The sequence below is a fragment of the Hyla sarda genome, chromosome 2 (assembly GCF_029499605.1).
Source record: "Hyla sarda isolate aHylSar1 chromosome 2, aHylSar1.hap1, whole genome shotgun sequence".
In the NCBI taxonomy this organism is placed as follows: domain Eukaryota; kingdom Metazoa; phylum Chordata; class Amphibia; order Anura; family Hylidae; genus Hyla; species Hyla sarda.
The window spans coordinates 95,029,016-95,045,278 of record NC_079190.1 but is presented as its reverse complement, the minus strand read 5'-3'; the positions used below and the strand labels follow the sequence as shown (position 1 = coordinate 95,045,278).

The window sequence follows — 16,263 nt, the reverse complement described above, 5'->3', positions numbered from 1 at the left end:
ATAATGCCACTTGTCCACCTAGAGACCACCCTAGCTATGACCGGCTATATAAAATTCAGCCGCTTATAGACCACCTAAATGCCGTGTTCCAGGCAGCATATGTCCCAGAAAGGAAAATATCAATTGACGAGTCCCTGGGGAACTTCAAGGGCAGGCTACAATTCCGCCAGTACCTGCCCAGCAAAAGGGCACGGTATGGGGTAAAGCAGGGCCGGATTAACGTAGGGGCGGATGGAGCGGCAGCTCCAGGCCCCTGCGTTAAAATAGGCCCGGTGGCCCGCACAAACGGCCCGCATAGACCGACCGGCGAACGTGACAACAATGTTAACAGCAGTGTTAACAGCATATAGGCCACCGCCGCAACTCCCTGCTCTCTGGCCAGACCGCAGGGAGTGAAGTTTAAAAATAAAAAAACATTTCCTGCGGGCCCCAGTGCTGTGTCCAACCAGCCCCTGCTGCCCCTTTAAGAGAGGAGGCTGATGGGGCTGGTCATGTGCCAAAGACACTGCAGCTTATTAGTTAATAGTCCCTGCCCGCCCGACCCCTCCCCCGGCTGCTCACCGCAGAGCTGAAGAGATGGCAGAGAGAGACACTGCCTCACAGCTGTACGGCCTCTGCGGTCTGTATCTTCCCTCCATGTGAGGAGCTCCGTCCAGTCTGGCAGTCTCCGACCGGCAGAGGGGCCATCAGTGCGAGAAAGAAGGTCAGAAGGTGACGAGCTCTGTAGATAAGTCCCAGTGGCCGGGCCTGGCTCTGGCTGCATTCATTATTAAGCAACAAGGACAGTCACTAACTGTATACCAGTGACTGTGCTGTGCCCTCTGCCCTATACTAATCAATCAATCTATATATACACACACAGACATATACATATTAGTATATGCAGTATGGGCCAGCCAGGGAACACAGCACAGTCATTGATATACTGCAGAGTTTCCCAACCAGGGTGCATCCAGCTGTTGCAAAACTACAACTACCAGCATGCCCAGACAGCCCTTTGCTTTCTGGGAGTTGTAGTTTTGCAACAGCTGGAGGCACCCTGGTTGGGAGACACTGATATACAGTGACATCATACTGCGGGGCTATATACATCAACTGTGCTGTACACACAGTGGGTACAGCACAGTCGATTTATATAGCCCCACAGTATGATGTCACTGTTCTCGCTGGCCTATACATGAAGTGTAAAAAAAAATAACTAAAAAATAAATTATAATAATGTGATTTAACCCCTTCCCTAATAAAAGTTAGAATCACCCCATTTTCCCATGAAAAATTGTAAAAAACAAACCTATAAACATATGTGGTATCGCCACATGCGCAAATGTCTGAACTAATAAAATATAATGTTAATTAAGTTACATAGTGAAAGGCGAAAGTGTGAAAAAATATCCAGAAGTGCACATTTTTTGTCACTTCATATACTAGAAAAAAAAAATAACACCCAATCAAACAGGTGCCATCAAAATAAAAATGGTCCTGATAAAAACTTCAGATCACAGCGCAAAAAATGAGCCCTCATATAGCTCTGTATGCGGAAAAATAAAATGGTTGTAGGGGGGAGAAGAGACACTTTAAAGGGGTTCTCCGGTGCTTACACATCTTATCCCCTATCCAAAGGATAGGGGATAAGATGCCTAATCACGGGAGTCCTGCCACTGGGGACCCCCCGGGATCTTGCACATATAGTCAAAGCTGTCTATAATAGCTGAACTATGATAAGCAAATATGCCATTCAGGAGCCCAGAAAAGTTAGATGACAATTTCTCACTTAGCTTTTTCATACTCCTGAATGGCATATCTGCTGATAATAGCGCAGCTGTTATTGACAGCTTTGACTATATGTTATAGGCAAATATGTCTATAATAGCTGAGCTATGATAAGCAGATATGCCATTCAGGAGCATGAAAAAGCTAGGTGAGAAATTGTTACCCAGCTTTTCTGTACTCCTTAGTTCCATTTCTGCTTATATTAGTTAAAGAGTAGCTCCCACCATCCTATTTTTTTTCTGTCCCTGCCTATTGCCAATCTATCCCTCACCCCCTCCCTGCTTTTAATTTTTATTTTTACTATATTAAAAATAACTTTTTGTCTGCCTGGTAGCGTGCTCACTACCAGGCAGACTTCCCCAGCGACACCACGTCACTGATGCCTGCTGGGGGGGACTTCCGCCCTTAGTTCATCTACACAGGGTGCCTCCAGCTGTTTCACCACTACAACTCCCAGCTTGCCCTGACATCTATTGGCTGTCAGGGCATGCTGGGAGTTGTAGCATTGAATCAGCTGGAGGCACCCTGTGTAGATAAACTATTAGTTAGTCACATGCGGCGCTGCGGCGCTAGCCAGTCCCCTCCGTCTCCCTCCCCCGCGCCATACCCCGTTCCCTCCATCACAACCCCCTCCCCCCTGCATACCTCGTTCCCTCTTTACACTTACTGCAGAGTCCAGCAGCGGGTTGTGCAGGGACAGAGGCGGCGATGTGTGGGAGGAGTGGCCTCCCAGCCAGTGGCCGGGGAGCCAATGCGCTCGCTCCCTGCCTTTATGATTGACAGGCAGAGAGCGAGCGCAGGCTGAATGAAAAAGGACCGATGCCCGGCCGCATCAGTCCTTTTTCAGGCATGACGTCACGCCAGGCTGCAGCCGGCCACTAGGAGGGAGACCCCTAGTGGCCGGTTTTCAAATGTAAATTAAACCATTTTAATAAAAAAAAAAGGAATAAAAGTATATTAGAGATATGTTGTAGTACATAGGTACTACAACATATCAAAAAATAAAGTTGGTGACAGTGCCCATTTAAGCTGTTATAGACAGAGTTGTCTATAATTTATAGTAAGTTATCCTTATAGCAATGGCATCCAGGAGCACAGAAAAGCTAGGTGACAATTTCTCACCTAGCTTTTCCATGCTCCTGAATGCCATATTTGCTTATAATAGCTCAGATATACCGTAATAGACAAATTTGCCTAGAAGTTATAGACAAATAACCCCTTCCCACAAAAAAGTGTTAAAAATAAATATATAAAAAAGTAAAGTAATACAATTGAATTAACCCATTCCCTAATAAAAGTTTGAATCATCCCCCTTCTCATGTTTCAAATGAAAAAAAAACTAAAGAAAAACATATGTGGTATCGCCGTGTGCGTAAATGTTCAAACTACTAAAATATAATGTTGAGTAATCCACATGGTCAATGGCCCAATTTTGGTATTGTTGCAATTGTATGGACCTACGGAATTAAGCTAATCAGGGAGATTTATCAAAACCTGTGTGGTACAGTTGCCCATAGCAACCAATCAAATCGCTTCTTTAATTTTTTTAAAAAGCCTCTGAAAAATGAAAGAAGCGACCTGATTGGTTGCTATAGGCAACTGCACCTCTCTTTCGATACAGGTTTTTCCTAAATCTCTCCCAATGTGTCACTGTTTGGGAAAAGTGCACTGTTTAGAAAGCCTCCAAAAATTGCATTTTTTTTTTCAATTTTGTCCCACTAATATTTTTTGTGTTTCACTGTAGATTTCCTGGCAACGGAAGTGATGTCATTGCAAAGTATAATTGCTAACGCAACAAACAAGCCCTTGTATGAGTCTGTAGGTGGAAAAATAAGAGTTATGGGGGAGATTTATCAAAACTTGTGAAGAGGAAGAGTGGTGCAGTTGCCCATAGCAACCAATCAGATCGCTTCTTTCATTTTTAAAATGCCTCTGAAAAATGATAGAAGTGATCTGATTGGTCACTATGGGCAACTGCACCACTCTTCCTCTACAAAGGTTTGATAAAAAGGCCCATCACAATCTTCAGCACCAGGCCCATGATGCTCTTAATCCGGCCCTGGGGTAAAGATGTACAAGCTCTGTGAAAGTGCATCAGGATACACGTATCGGTTTCGTGTATATGCGGGGAAAGACTCGTCAATTGGACCCCCAGAGTGCCCCCCTGTCCTGGGAATTACAGGCAAGATAGTATGGGATTTGGTGCACCCCATGCTAGACCAGGGATACCACCTCTACCTGGACAATTTCTACACCAGCGTCCCCCTATTCAAGTGCCTCACTGCACGTGGGACAGTAGCATGCGGCACAGTCCGTAAAAACCAGAGAGGCCTCCCCAAACCTCTGCTGGCACACCCCATGCGGAAGCATGAGAGCAGGGCACTGTGCAGCAATGGCATATTGTGTGTCAGATACAAGGACAAGAGAGAGTTCCTTGTACTCACCACAATACATGGCCATGCCACCACCCCGGTTTCTGTACGTGGGGCCCCTACAGAAATCCATAAGCCAGACTGCATCCTGGCTCACAATAAGTTCATGAGAGGGGTGGACTTGTCTGACCAGGTGCTAAAGCCATACAGCGCCATGAGAAAGACAAGGGCGTGGTATAAGATACTGGCTGTGCATATGGTACAGATGGCCTTATATAACGCCTTTGTCCTGTACCGACATGCCAGCCAGAGGGGGACGTTCTTGGAGTTTCAGGAGGTGGTCATAAGGAACCTCATATTTGGGGACCAGAAAGATGCAGGCCCCAGCACTTCCGAGTTCTCACAGATTGTGCCAGGGCAGCATTTCCCCAGTGAAATCCCCCACACTGGGAAGAAGGGGAGGACCCAAAAGAAGTGCAGGGTCTGCTATAAAAGAGGGATCCGCCGGGACACTACGTACCAGTGCAAGACCTGCCCCACTCAGCCGGGACTGTGCATCCCATGTTTTAAAATTTATCACACATCCCTGCAATTTTAATTTGATCCATCTTAGCCCCCGTGTATCACATCACATGCCACAGTTTTTTCTTAGTTAATTTTACCCCCCCCCCCCATTTTATTAGAATCTGTGGCCTAGTGTGCCACCTATTATTTTTCTTTTTACCCCAAAACCATTCCAGCAAAATATGTGGTACAGTGTGCCGCGAATTATTTTCATTGTACCCCAAAACCATTCCAGCAAAATATGTGGCACAGTGTGCCGCAAATTATTTTCATTGTACCCCAAAACCATTCCAGCAAAATATGTGGTACAGTGTGCCGCAAATTATTTTCATTGTACCCCAAAACCATTCCAGCAAAATATGTTGTACCGCAAAACCATTTATTTGGTAATGTGCCACAAATTATTTTCTATATATCCTTCTGTTCGGAGACCTGAAGTGCACCAGCAGAGCACTAAATGTCCACCTATGGGGTGTTTTCTTAATCAGTAGAAATTGGGTTTCAAATTTTGGGGTCCATTTCCACCTATTACCTCTTGTATAAAAGTAAAATTGGGGGTAACACCATCATTTTAGTGTTAAAAATCAAATTTTCCATTTTCATTTCCAACTTCAACACAAAGTCGTCAAACACCTGTGAGGAGTTAAGTCTCACTATACCACTTTTTACGTTCCTTGAGGGGTCTAGTTTCCAAAATATTATGCCATGTGTTTTTTTTTTTGCTGTTCTGGCACCCTGGGGACATGCTAAATGCAACATGCCCCCAAAACAATTTCAATAAGCCAAATTTTGCTCCTTCTCTTCTGAGACCTGTAGTGCGCCAGCAGAGCACTTTTCACCCCCATATGGGGTGTTTTCTGAATCAAGAGAAATTGGGCTTCAAATTTTGGGGGGTATTTTCTGCTTTAAACCTTTGTAAATATTTAAAATTTTTGGGAAACCAAGCATTTTAGGTAAAAAAAAAATTTTTGTGTGCCGCAAATTATTTTCATTGTACCCCAAAACCATTCCAACAAAATATGTGGTACAGTGTGCCGCAAATTATTTTCATTGTACCCCAAAACCATTCCAGCAAAATATGTGGTACAGTGTGCCGCAAATTATTTTCATTGTACCCCAAAACCATTCCAGCAAAATATGTTGTACCGCAAAACCATTTATTTGGTAGTGTGCCACAAATTATTTTCTATATATCCTTCTGTTCGTGTTCGGAAACCTGAAGTGCACCAGCAGAGCACTAAATGTCCACCTATGGGGTGTTTTCTTAATCAGGAGAAATTGGGCTTCAAATTTTGGGGTCCATTTACACCTATTACCTCTTGTATAAAAGTAAAATTGGGGGTAACACCATCATTTTAGTGTTAAAAATCAAATTTTCCATTTTCATTTCCAACTTCAACACAAAGTCGTCAAACACCTGTGAGAAGTTAAGTCTCACTATACCACTTTTTACGTTCCTTGAGGGGTCTAGTTTCCAAAATATTATGCCATGTGTTTTTTTTTTTGCTGTTCTGGCACCCTGGGGACATGCTAAATGCAACATGCCCCCAAAACAATTTCAATAAGCCAAATTTTGCTCCTTCTCTTCTGAGACCTGTAGTGCGCCAGCAGAGCACTTTTCACCCCCATATGGGGTGTTTTCTGAATCGGGAGAAATTGGGCTTCAAATTTTGGGGGTTATTTTCTGCTTTAACCCTTTGTAAAAATGTAAAATTTTTGGGAAACCAAGCATTTTAGGTAAAAAGAATTTTTTTTTTACATATGCAAGTCGTGAAACCCCTGTGGGGTATTAAGGTTCACTTTACCCCTTGTTACGTTCCCCAAGGGGTCTAGATTCCAAAATGTGATGCCATGTGTTTTTTTTTTTTTTTTTTGCTGTCCTGGCACCATATGGGCTTCCTAAATGTGGCATGCCCCCAGAGCAAAATTTGCTTCCAAAAAGCCAAATGTGACTCCTTCTCTTCTGAGACCTGTAGTGCGCCAGCAGAGCCCTTTTCACCCCCATATGGGGTGTTTTCTCAATCGGGAGAAATTGGGCTTCAAATTTCGGGGGGTATTTTCTGCTTTAACCTTTTGTAAAATGTAAAATTTTTGGGAAACCAAGCATTTTAGGTAAAAAGTTTTTATTTATTTTATACATTTGCAAAAGTCATGAAACACCTGTGCGGTATTAAGGTTCACTTTACCCCTTGTTACATTCCCCAAGGGGTCTAGTTTCCAAAATGGTATGCCATGTGGGTTTTTTTTTTTTTGCTGTCCTGGCACCATAGGGGCTTCCTAAATGCGGCATGCCCCCAGAGCAAAATTTGCTTCCAAAAAGCCAAATGTGACTACTCCTCTTCTGAGACCTGTAGTGCGCCAGCAGAGCAATTTTCACCCCCATATGGGCTGTTTTCTGAATCGGGAGAAATTGGGCTTCAAATTTTGGGGGGTATTTTCTGCTTTAACCCTTTATAAAAATTTAACATTTTTGGGAAACCAAGCATTTTAGGTAAAAAGTTTTTATTTATTTTATACATTTGCAAAAGTCATGAAACACCTGTGGGGTATTAAGGCTCACTTTATCCCATGTTACATTCCCCAAGGGGTCTAGTTTCCACAATGGTATGCCATGTGTTTTTTTTTTTTTTTGCTGTTTTGACACCATAGGGGCTTCCTAAAGGTGACATGCCCCCCAAAAACCATTTCAGAAAAATGTTTTCTCCAAAATCCCCTTGTCGCTCCTTCCCTTCTGAGCCCTCTACTGCGCCCGCCGAACACTTTACATAGACATATGAGGTATGTGTTTACTCGAGAGAAATTGGGCTACAAATACAAGTAAACATTTTCTCCTTTTACCACTTGCAAAAATTAAAAAATTGGGTATACAAGAACATGCGAGTGCAAAAAATGAAGATTTGGAATTTTCTTCTTCACTTTACTGCTATTCCTGTGAAACGCATAAAGGGTTAAAACACTGACTGAATGTCATTTTGAATACTTTGGGGGTGTAGTTTTTATAATGGGGTCATTTATGGGGTATTTCTCATATGAAGACCCTTCAAATCCACTTCAAAACTGAACTGGTCCCTGGAAAATATCGAGTTTGAAAATTTTGTGAAAAATTGGAAAATTGCTGCTGAACTTTGAAGCCCTCTGGTGTTTTCCAAAAGTAAAAACTCATAAATTTTATAATGCAAACATAAAGTAGACATATTTTATATGTGAACAAAAAAAATTATTTTGAATATCCATTTTCCTTACAAGCAGAGAGCTTCAAAGTTAGAAAAATGCAAAATTTTCATTTTTTTCATAAAATTTTGGGATTTTTCCCCAAGAAAGGATGCAAGTTACCACAAAATTTTAGCACTGTGTTAAAGTAGAATATGTCACGAAAAAACAATCTTTGAATCAGAATGATAAGTAAAAGCATCCCAGAGTTATTAATGTTTAAAGTGACAGTGGTCAGATTTGCAAAAAAGGCCTGCGTCCTTAAGGTGAAAATGAGCTGTGTCCTTAAGGGGTTAATAAAACCTTTTCAAAAGAAAAAAACTAAATAAAAGTGGATGTATTTTTTTTTTGCATCAGTGACATGTCACTTCTTAAATTTTACACGGCTGTAAAAAAAAAATATGTCATGTCTTTTTTTTTTTTTTACATCATGTGTGTGCATAAGCAACTATTTTCCCATAAACTTACATAACACACATTTGTGGTCGGGTTACATGTACCGTGAGTAAAGTACCACTTGCATGAATAACTAGGCCTGGGGTGTGCCTGGGAGGCCGTGAAGGGAATGCTAAAGAAAAGGGGCAAAACTACCTCAGTTAGGTAAAGCATGAATTGATGGTCAAGCATAACCTACGTCATATGAACGCAAGATAACAGACAAAATGCTCCAGTTAACAGTTGGGATGTTGTTGCTCTGAATACGAGTTGGTAACAACAACTTCGCAGTGTATACCCCTGCAGACATGGCGGGTATGGTAGGTACACAATCGCCTATGTGTTTTGATATTGTTAGTCTGAAGATGTGTCAGTAACAACAACTATGCAGTGTATCCATCCTGCAACATGGCAGGTATAATGGCTATAAAACCGCCTATATGTCAGGATGTTGACCCTGAAAACGTGTAAGTAAAAACAACTATGCAAAGTATGCCCCTGCAGACGTGGTAGGCATAATGGTTATACAACCGCCTATGGGTCGTGGTGATTGTCGTACTGAAGGCGTGTCCGTAACAACAACTAAGCAATGTATCCCCCTGCAGATGTGGCAGATATGAGGGGTATAAACCATCCACTTGTCGTGACGCTGTGCTCTGAATGCTTGTCAGTAATAACAACTATGCAGTGCAACCCCTTGCCGATGTGTCAGGTATGATGGGAAAACAACTGCAACACTATAAGCGTATCAAACTGTATAATGCCATGCGCATTATAAATCCCCTGAGTGCCTGCACTTAACGCACAAGCGCACGTGCAGCACAAAACACCATGAGTGCCCGTACCGCACGCATGCAATGAATGCATAGCCAACGGGAGCGTATGGACAGTTTGAAACCATGCTCATATAAACAGTATGAATGCTATTAGTGTAAAACCGAATAAATGTCATGAACGTATGACAGTATGACTACCATAAGCGTATGAACAGCACAAGTGCCATGAACGTATGAACAATATAAATGCCACGAGCGGATGACAGTATGCATGCCATGAGCGTGTGAATGAGCTTATGAAAATTATAAATGCCAAGAGTGTGTGAAGAGTATAAATGCCATTAAAGTAGATAAATTCATGAGCGTGTGACCAGTATAGAGGCCATGAGTGTAGTATAACTGTTATGGTTATATGAACAGTATAAATACCACAAGCGTATGAATAGTATAACTGCCATGAGCGTATGAACAGCATGAATACTATGAGCATATGAACAGTGTAAAAACTATGAGCATATGAATAGTATGAATGCCCTGAGCGTATGAATAGTATAAGAGCCATGAGCGTGTGAAAGTATAAACCACGAGCATGTGAACAGTATAAAGCCACAGCATATGAATAGTATAAATGCCATGGGTGTGTGAATAATATAATGCCATGCGTGTATGAATGATCAATGCCATGAGCATATGAACAGTACTATATCAAAAGTACTCAGAGCGTATGAACCGTATAAAGCGTATGATCAGTATAAATATTGTCAGCGTGTAAATAGTATAAATGCCATGAGTGTATGAACAGTATAACTGCCATGAGCGTACGCTCAATATAAATGCCATGGGCGTATAAACAGTATTGTTTGATTATAGTATTGATTGTGAGTGTACATGGCATATAAGCTACAACAGCTATACCACATAAATGCTGTCAGCATATTAGACGCTATAAGCGAAAAAACATGATACCAATGACCAGAGAGTGCATGCACCGCATGGAAGCCACGAGGCATGCACTGTACAACTACTACAAATGTAGGATGCTATAACCGAACATACATGGCAATCATCCGTATGTGAAATCCGTATGGCAAATAGAACGCAGAACCGTGCTGATACAAACTCCCTCTTTTTTTTTTTTTACGCAATAAAAATAAACGGAACAATTATACCACATGCACCGTGCAGAATCCCAGAACGCAACTCAAATATTGCCACATGATATGCACAAGTTTATGAAGAGACCCTAAAATGTAACATTTGACACGCTAATATAACAACGGAACACACAAATTAGAGAGAGGTTGCTCAGACATGTACGTTGTGCGCTGTGCTCTCTGAATTAGCAGCCTGACACAAGAGGCTTATACAGCATAGTTTATCACATACGGCCTAGCCGCATTATGTACCCGCAGGCAGCACTATCTCCCCCGTGCACAGAGGTTGACAAATGCCAACAACCGAGGACGGAAAGCTCATACTCACAAAACCTTGAGCGCGGTGGTGGCAGTATGACACTGCCTCGTAACACCATGCTGCCTCAGATGGAAACACCGCAGCCAGACAGTGATCCGCTCGTAGTTCCCCACGATGTGGCAGACGCTGATGCCGTGGGGCCATGGCTGACAGACACTGTGAGTGGCCTCTGCCTCCTGGAACCCTGTCCCCCATGCCATACCTATTATGCCAGCAATCCCCCTATACATTACCACCGCCGGAACAGCGCAGCTTCGGTAGCAGGAGACTGTTGGAGCTTCAAATAATGGCAGGAAATTTGAAACCTGTACTCCCTGCCGACCTGGCAACTTCTGCAAGCATCGAGAACGCAGTCCGCAAACGTCACAAACACCTGTCCCGTAGGAAGCAGGGGCATTATATACCCCTGCTCCACCCCCAAACCTTTCACGCCCCGCCTAGACGTGTCGGGGGTGGAGATACTACCGCCCCTCTCACAAATACAGCCTAGAGGCTATACACATGGCGTATAATGGATGACATGTTATCTGAGATAGAGCTTGGTCCTGGGCTGCAACATGAAAGAGCGTACAAATGCGGGGACACAGCAGAAGAGTCTCCAGCAAGGGGACAGTACGGAGAGTGGTTATGAGCATAAAACTGGATTAGACCAGGTCACATATGAAGGAAAAGGTAATCTCGTAAATGTAAGAACACAGTCAAAACACATAACACATAACGCAGAAATATGGAACCCAACGCTGAGAGGGTTAAACCTGGAGATTTAGCAGCCTGTGCTGCTCTGTCAGCCCAAACACATCCTCCTGCTGCAGTCAATTATATGTATAAGCCACAGCTGTGACTTCCTGACTTCATAGAGACTTACTACGAGTGATCTTTGCAGACTAAGAGATTGAGGCAGGAAAGAGTTAACCTTAGGCTGAAATATGCAAATTACCTCACGGCCAGCAGGCCAAGGCTGGAGCCTGCACAGCTACATGTGCTTAATGCATGTTAACTGCATATTGAAGGAACAAGATGTAGCTACTTCACAGCCTGCAGCATAAAAGGTACCGTGACACATTATTGTATTCCCTGCATCATAGTTAGGCTAGCGAACAGTGCCTCTCTGCAATGTATGCAATCAAACCTCCCACCAAGACCACAGCATCCGGTGCAAAGACATCTTGCATGCTGCCAACAGCACCTGTGTGGATCAGGTGGGTATATAAAGACCAGACTCCTCCCACAAATTAGGTTAACTGTTTAAGCTAACCTCCACTAATGTTGAAAATACGGACACAATATTTTTACAATTTTGTGGATGCATTTTTTTCAATGAAATCTGTGTAAAATACACCATTTGACACTCGCCTAATGTATATAATATCTATATTTTTTACGTTATTTAACCTATTATACCCAACTATGCTTAACATAACCAGATAATCCACATAACTATTGGCATAACCAGACTCATGACCACAATGGTCTGCTTATTCTAAAATGCCCGGGCCTATTTTTGGACCCGGTCCTGACTGTGGTATACATCGGCATGCACTATGGACCCAGCCTAATTCACTGCATCAACACTGACATAACTCTTTTGTAAGGAGGGCACCTATTAGTTACAAGGTTTTTTTTTAATAGTTCACTGGTTAACCCTTTTCCTCCCCCTTATAGATACTGTAGGTAGTTCCTGGTTACTGAAGTGCAAAGGGCTCGGGTAAGTCCATGTCTATGTTTTTAAGTTCTGGCATTCTGGGCTTATTGATGAAAAAAAGATTTTAGCCTGGATTAGCTGATTTTAGTCCTTTTAAATGTTTGCAACAACTACAGGTATAAGGCTAAGTTTCTGCTTGTTTTTGTTTTTTTGTGGCCCAAAAAAATGCAAGAAGAAAACACCAGAAAAAATGCCACAGCATTTCCCTGTGTTTGGTGTTTTTTTTTCTTGTGTTTTTTGCCTTTGAGTGGAAATTGCATTTTTGGCCCCTTTGAATTGGTAAAAAAAATGTCTTTAATGAAATTGTAATTTTTTTACAACAAAATGTTAATTAATTTTTAATAAAGTGTGGGTGTGTTTCACTTTTTTTTTCTCTATTTTTACATTTTTTTTAGTTAGTACTACTACTCCCTGCATGGAACAGACTGTTCCATGATGGGAGTAGTAGTACCTGTACTAATAGACATATCGCCCTATGCGATCGTCCATAATATAGCAGAGATGCGGAGCGGCTCTATACAGCACTCGCATCTCTGCTCTATACTGCGGCCGGCCAGTGATGTGAATAGAAATTCACATCACTCATTCATATTTTCCGCCCAGAATGGGGATTGGCCGGATGGTTGCTGCCAATCACAGCACTCAAAGGGAGTGATGTTCTATTCCTATTACTGGCCGGCCGGAGTATAGTGTAGTGATGCGAGCGCAGGAGAAAGATGCTCCGCATCTCCGCAAAAGATAGGATGATTGCTTCGGGTGTCTGGAGTGACACCTGCTGTGATCTTTCCTTATCTGCAGGTACTACTACTCCCAACATGGATCACTCTCTGCTCTATGCTAGGAGCTGTACTACCTGCATTAATAGACAGATCGCAGCGAGTGTAACTTCTGACACCTGTTGCAATCTGTCTATTAATGCAGGTACTACAGGTGTGCTCCATTTTGTGAGCAGTAGTACCTGCAGTTAAGGACAGATCACAGCGTGTCAGAGAGTTGTGATTGGCTGGAACCATCTAGCCAATCACAGCTCTCTGCGGGAAATATGAATAGGTGTATATATACGTCAGTGCAGGGGACCAAAGAAGAGCGGCCAGCCGCATCTAGACCCGGGGCGATCTGTCAATTAGTACAGGTACTTCTACTCCCATGTATTAGTAATACCTAAAAAATAAATAATAAAAAGTGAAAAACACACACACACACACTACATTTTTATTATTGTCGGGTATATTTTTAGTGCCCTGCCTGCCCACATAAATTGAGCCCTGTTTAAAAATGAATGAAAATTTAGCTATAAAAAAGATACATTTGGTTAAACTATTTTTTCCATCACTTTTTTTATTATATATTTTTTTATAAGTACCCTACGAAATTTTATTAAAAAAGGTATCTCCATCACTTTTTTGGATCGCTAAAGTCCAAAAAAGAATAAAATCCGCCTGCAAAAACGCCAACGTTAAAACCCACATGCCACAATTTCAGGGAAAAAACGTCCATAGGCTCAACATGCTGCGATTTTGCAAAACCGCCAAGGAGCTGGAAAAGAGTCCAGTTGTCCAGGAGGCGATGTACAGAGGAACCATGAGGGGGTGCAGCGTTACACCAGCATATTACCCCTTTATTCTCCCAGATGCCAGAGCACTGCCAGTCACAAAGTTGCGGCACATCCTAACAACATGCCATTACTTTATGAAATGTGAAAACGCCTTTAATATCAAATGCTGCTAGAAACAAGATAACATTGAGTAGCCTGTGTGTCAGCACCTAGTGGAGCCAGGGCCGGATCATCATTGGCGCTCATGGAGCACCTGCTCCGGGCTCCATGCCCACAGGGGGCTCCCGTCACATTCAGGACATCCCTGTGTCCCGAAAAATCTTTTCAGGACACAAGGATGTCCCTGTTACCTCTCGCCGAATTAACTTTAAAAACCGGGAGGTAGCGCACGCATGGACCTCACTGCACCTAATGTGGGGAACTGTACTGCACCTAATGTGGGGGAACTATACTGCACCTAATGTGGGGGAACTGTACTGCAACTAATGTGGGGGAACTTTACTGCACCTAATGTGGGGGAACTGTACTGTACCCCTAATGTGGGAAAACTGTACAGCACCCCTAATGTGGGGGAACAGTACACCACCCCTAATGTGGGGGAACTGTACTGCACCCCTTATGTGGGGGAACTGTACTGCACCCCTTATGTTGGGGAACTGTTCTGCACCTCTAATGTGAGGGAACCGTACTGTACCCCTAATTTGGGGGAACTGTACTGCACACCTAATATGCAGGGACTTATACTGCACCTAATGTGGGGGAACTACAACCTAATAAGGGGAAACTATACTGCCAACCTAATGTGGGGGAACTATACTGCACCTAATGTGGGGGAACTGTCGGGTGGGGGAACTGTCAGGGGGGGGGGCGGGGCATCATAATGAAGTGCTCCGTCTTCCAGGCAGCCTTAATCTGGCCCTGGGTGGAGCACTACAACTCTCAGCATAACATGACAGACAGGTAGCCCATAGAGTAGTGTTTCCCAACCAGGGTGCCTCCAGCTGTTGCAAAACTACAACTCCCAGCATGCCTTTGGCTGTCCGGGCATGCTGGGAGTTGTAGTTTTGCAACAGCTGGGGGCACCCTGGTTGGGAAACACTGCCACAGGGCTTGACCTTACATTTCTCCTATCCTTTACTGTAACATACAAAATATAGATATAAGGCTGGTATAGTCAACAGTGCTCCCTGTGATATAAAATTCTGAAAAGTCCACTATGCTCATCTTTAACGGAATCCTTCTAAGAGAAAAGAAAGCTGCCCTGCCAGTCATGTGTGTGAATGGGCTCCTATGAAAAGCTATATGATGGTATTATATAAATAGCCTTATTACCTACCTTTGTCTGGGTTTTCTTCATTCAGGTACTCCTAGCAGATGCAACCGGTATGTTCTCTTCTGCCTTTCTAAAGAGAAGTAAGGGGACGGAGCTGGAAGCTACACTGAGCAAATACATAATGTACATACTATAAGTAAACCTATTCCTGAAAACGCTGTCAGGTGAGGGTTATTGTTCCTGGCCAGTGCAAATATGGGAGATGCTTGTTTGACACACAAGCCTATATGGGGTGTGTCTGGGTAACTATTGCAAACTTGTGGACGGACTATAGTAAAAAAAAAAAAAAATCAATTTGTGTCTTAGAAGCGTACTGAGTATTATTGGTGTACTTAACTTCATAAAACAAGGAACGAGGTATAAAGTAAAAACACTCACATGAGACAGAGCTGGGGAGGATTTACACTCAGCATTTTGTTGCAGTTTTCATAAAATTTTTAAAACTACTGCCAAAAATTGATTCAGAAGGCATGGGGAATAGAAAGGAAGGATTTATATTGTACTTGTCCTTCTTTGTGGATCTGGTTTTGGCAGGAAAATCTTCATCCACTCTAAATGCCCTGTGAACATTTCTAGATTTTAAAAACAACATGGGGGAGATTAATCAAAACCGATCCAGTGGAAAAGTTGCCAAGTTGCCCATAGCAACCAATTAGATCGCTTTTTTCATTTTTGAAAAGGCCTCTGAAAAATGAAAGAAGCGCTCTGATTGGTGGCTATGGGCAACTCAGTAAGGCTGGGTTCACACTACGTTTTCTCCCATACGGGAGCGCATACGGCAGGGGGGAGCTAAAAGCTCGCGCTCCCGTATGTCACCGTATGCGCTCCCGTATGTCATTCATTTCAATGAGCCGGCCGGAGTGAAACGTTCGGTCCGGTCGGCTCATTTTTGCGCCGTATGCGCTTTTACAACCGGACCTAAAACTGTGGTCAACCACAGTTTTAGGTCCGGTTGTAAAAGCGCATACGGCGCAAAAATGAGCCGACCGGACCGAACGTTTCACTCCGGCCGGCTCATTGAAATGAATGACATACGGGAGCGCATACGGTGACATACGGGAGCGCGAGGTTTT

At 43.1% G+C, this 16,263-nt stretch overlaps 1 long non-coding RNA gene across 1 annotated transcript; it reads left to right on the top strand.

The window, feature by feature from the left end:
* The first annotated feature begins 8,594 nt into the window (after positions 1-8,594).
* LOC130358127 (uncharacterized) lies at positions 8,595-15,306 on the top strand. The gene is made up of 3 exons (XR_008889417.1): positions 8,595-8,671; positions 12,263-12,305; positions 15,219-15,306. It is a non-coding gene; the product is annotated as an uncharacterized LOC130358127 (long non-coding RNA).
* Positions 15,307-16,263: the final 957 nt, after the last annotated feature.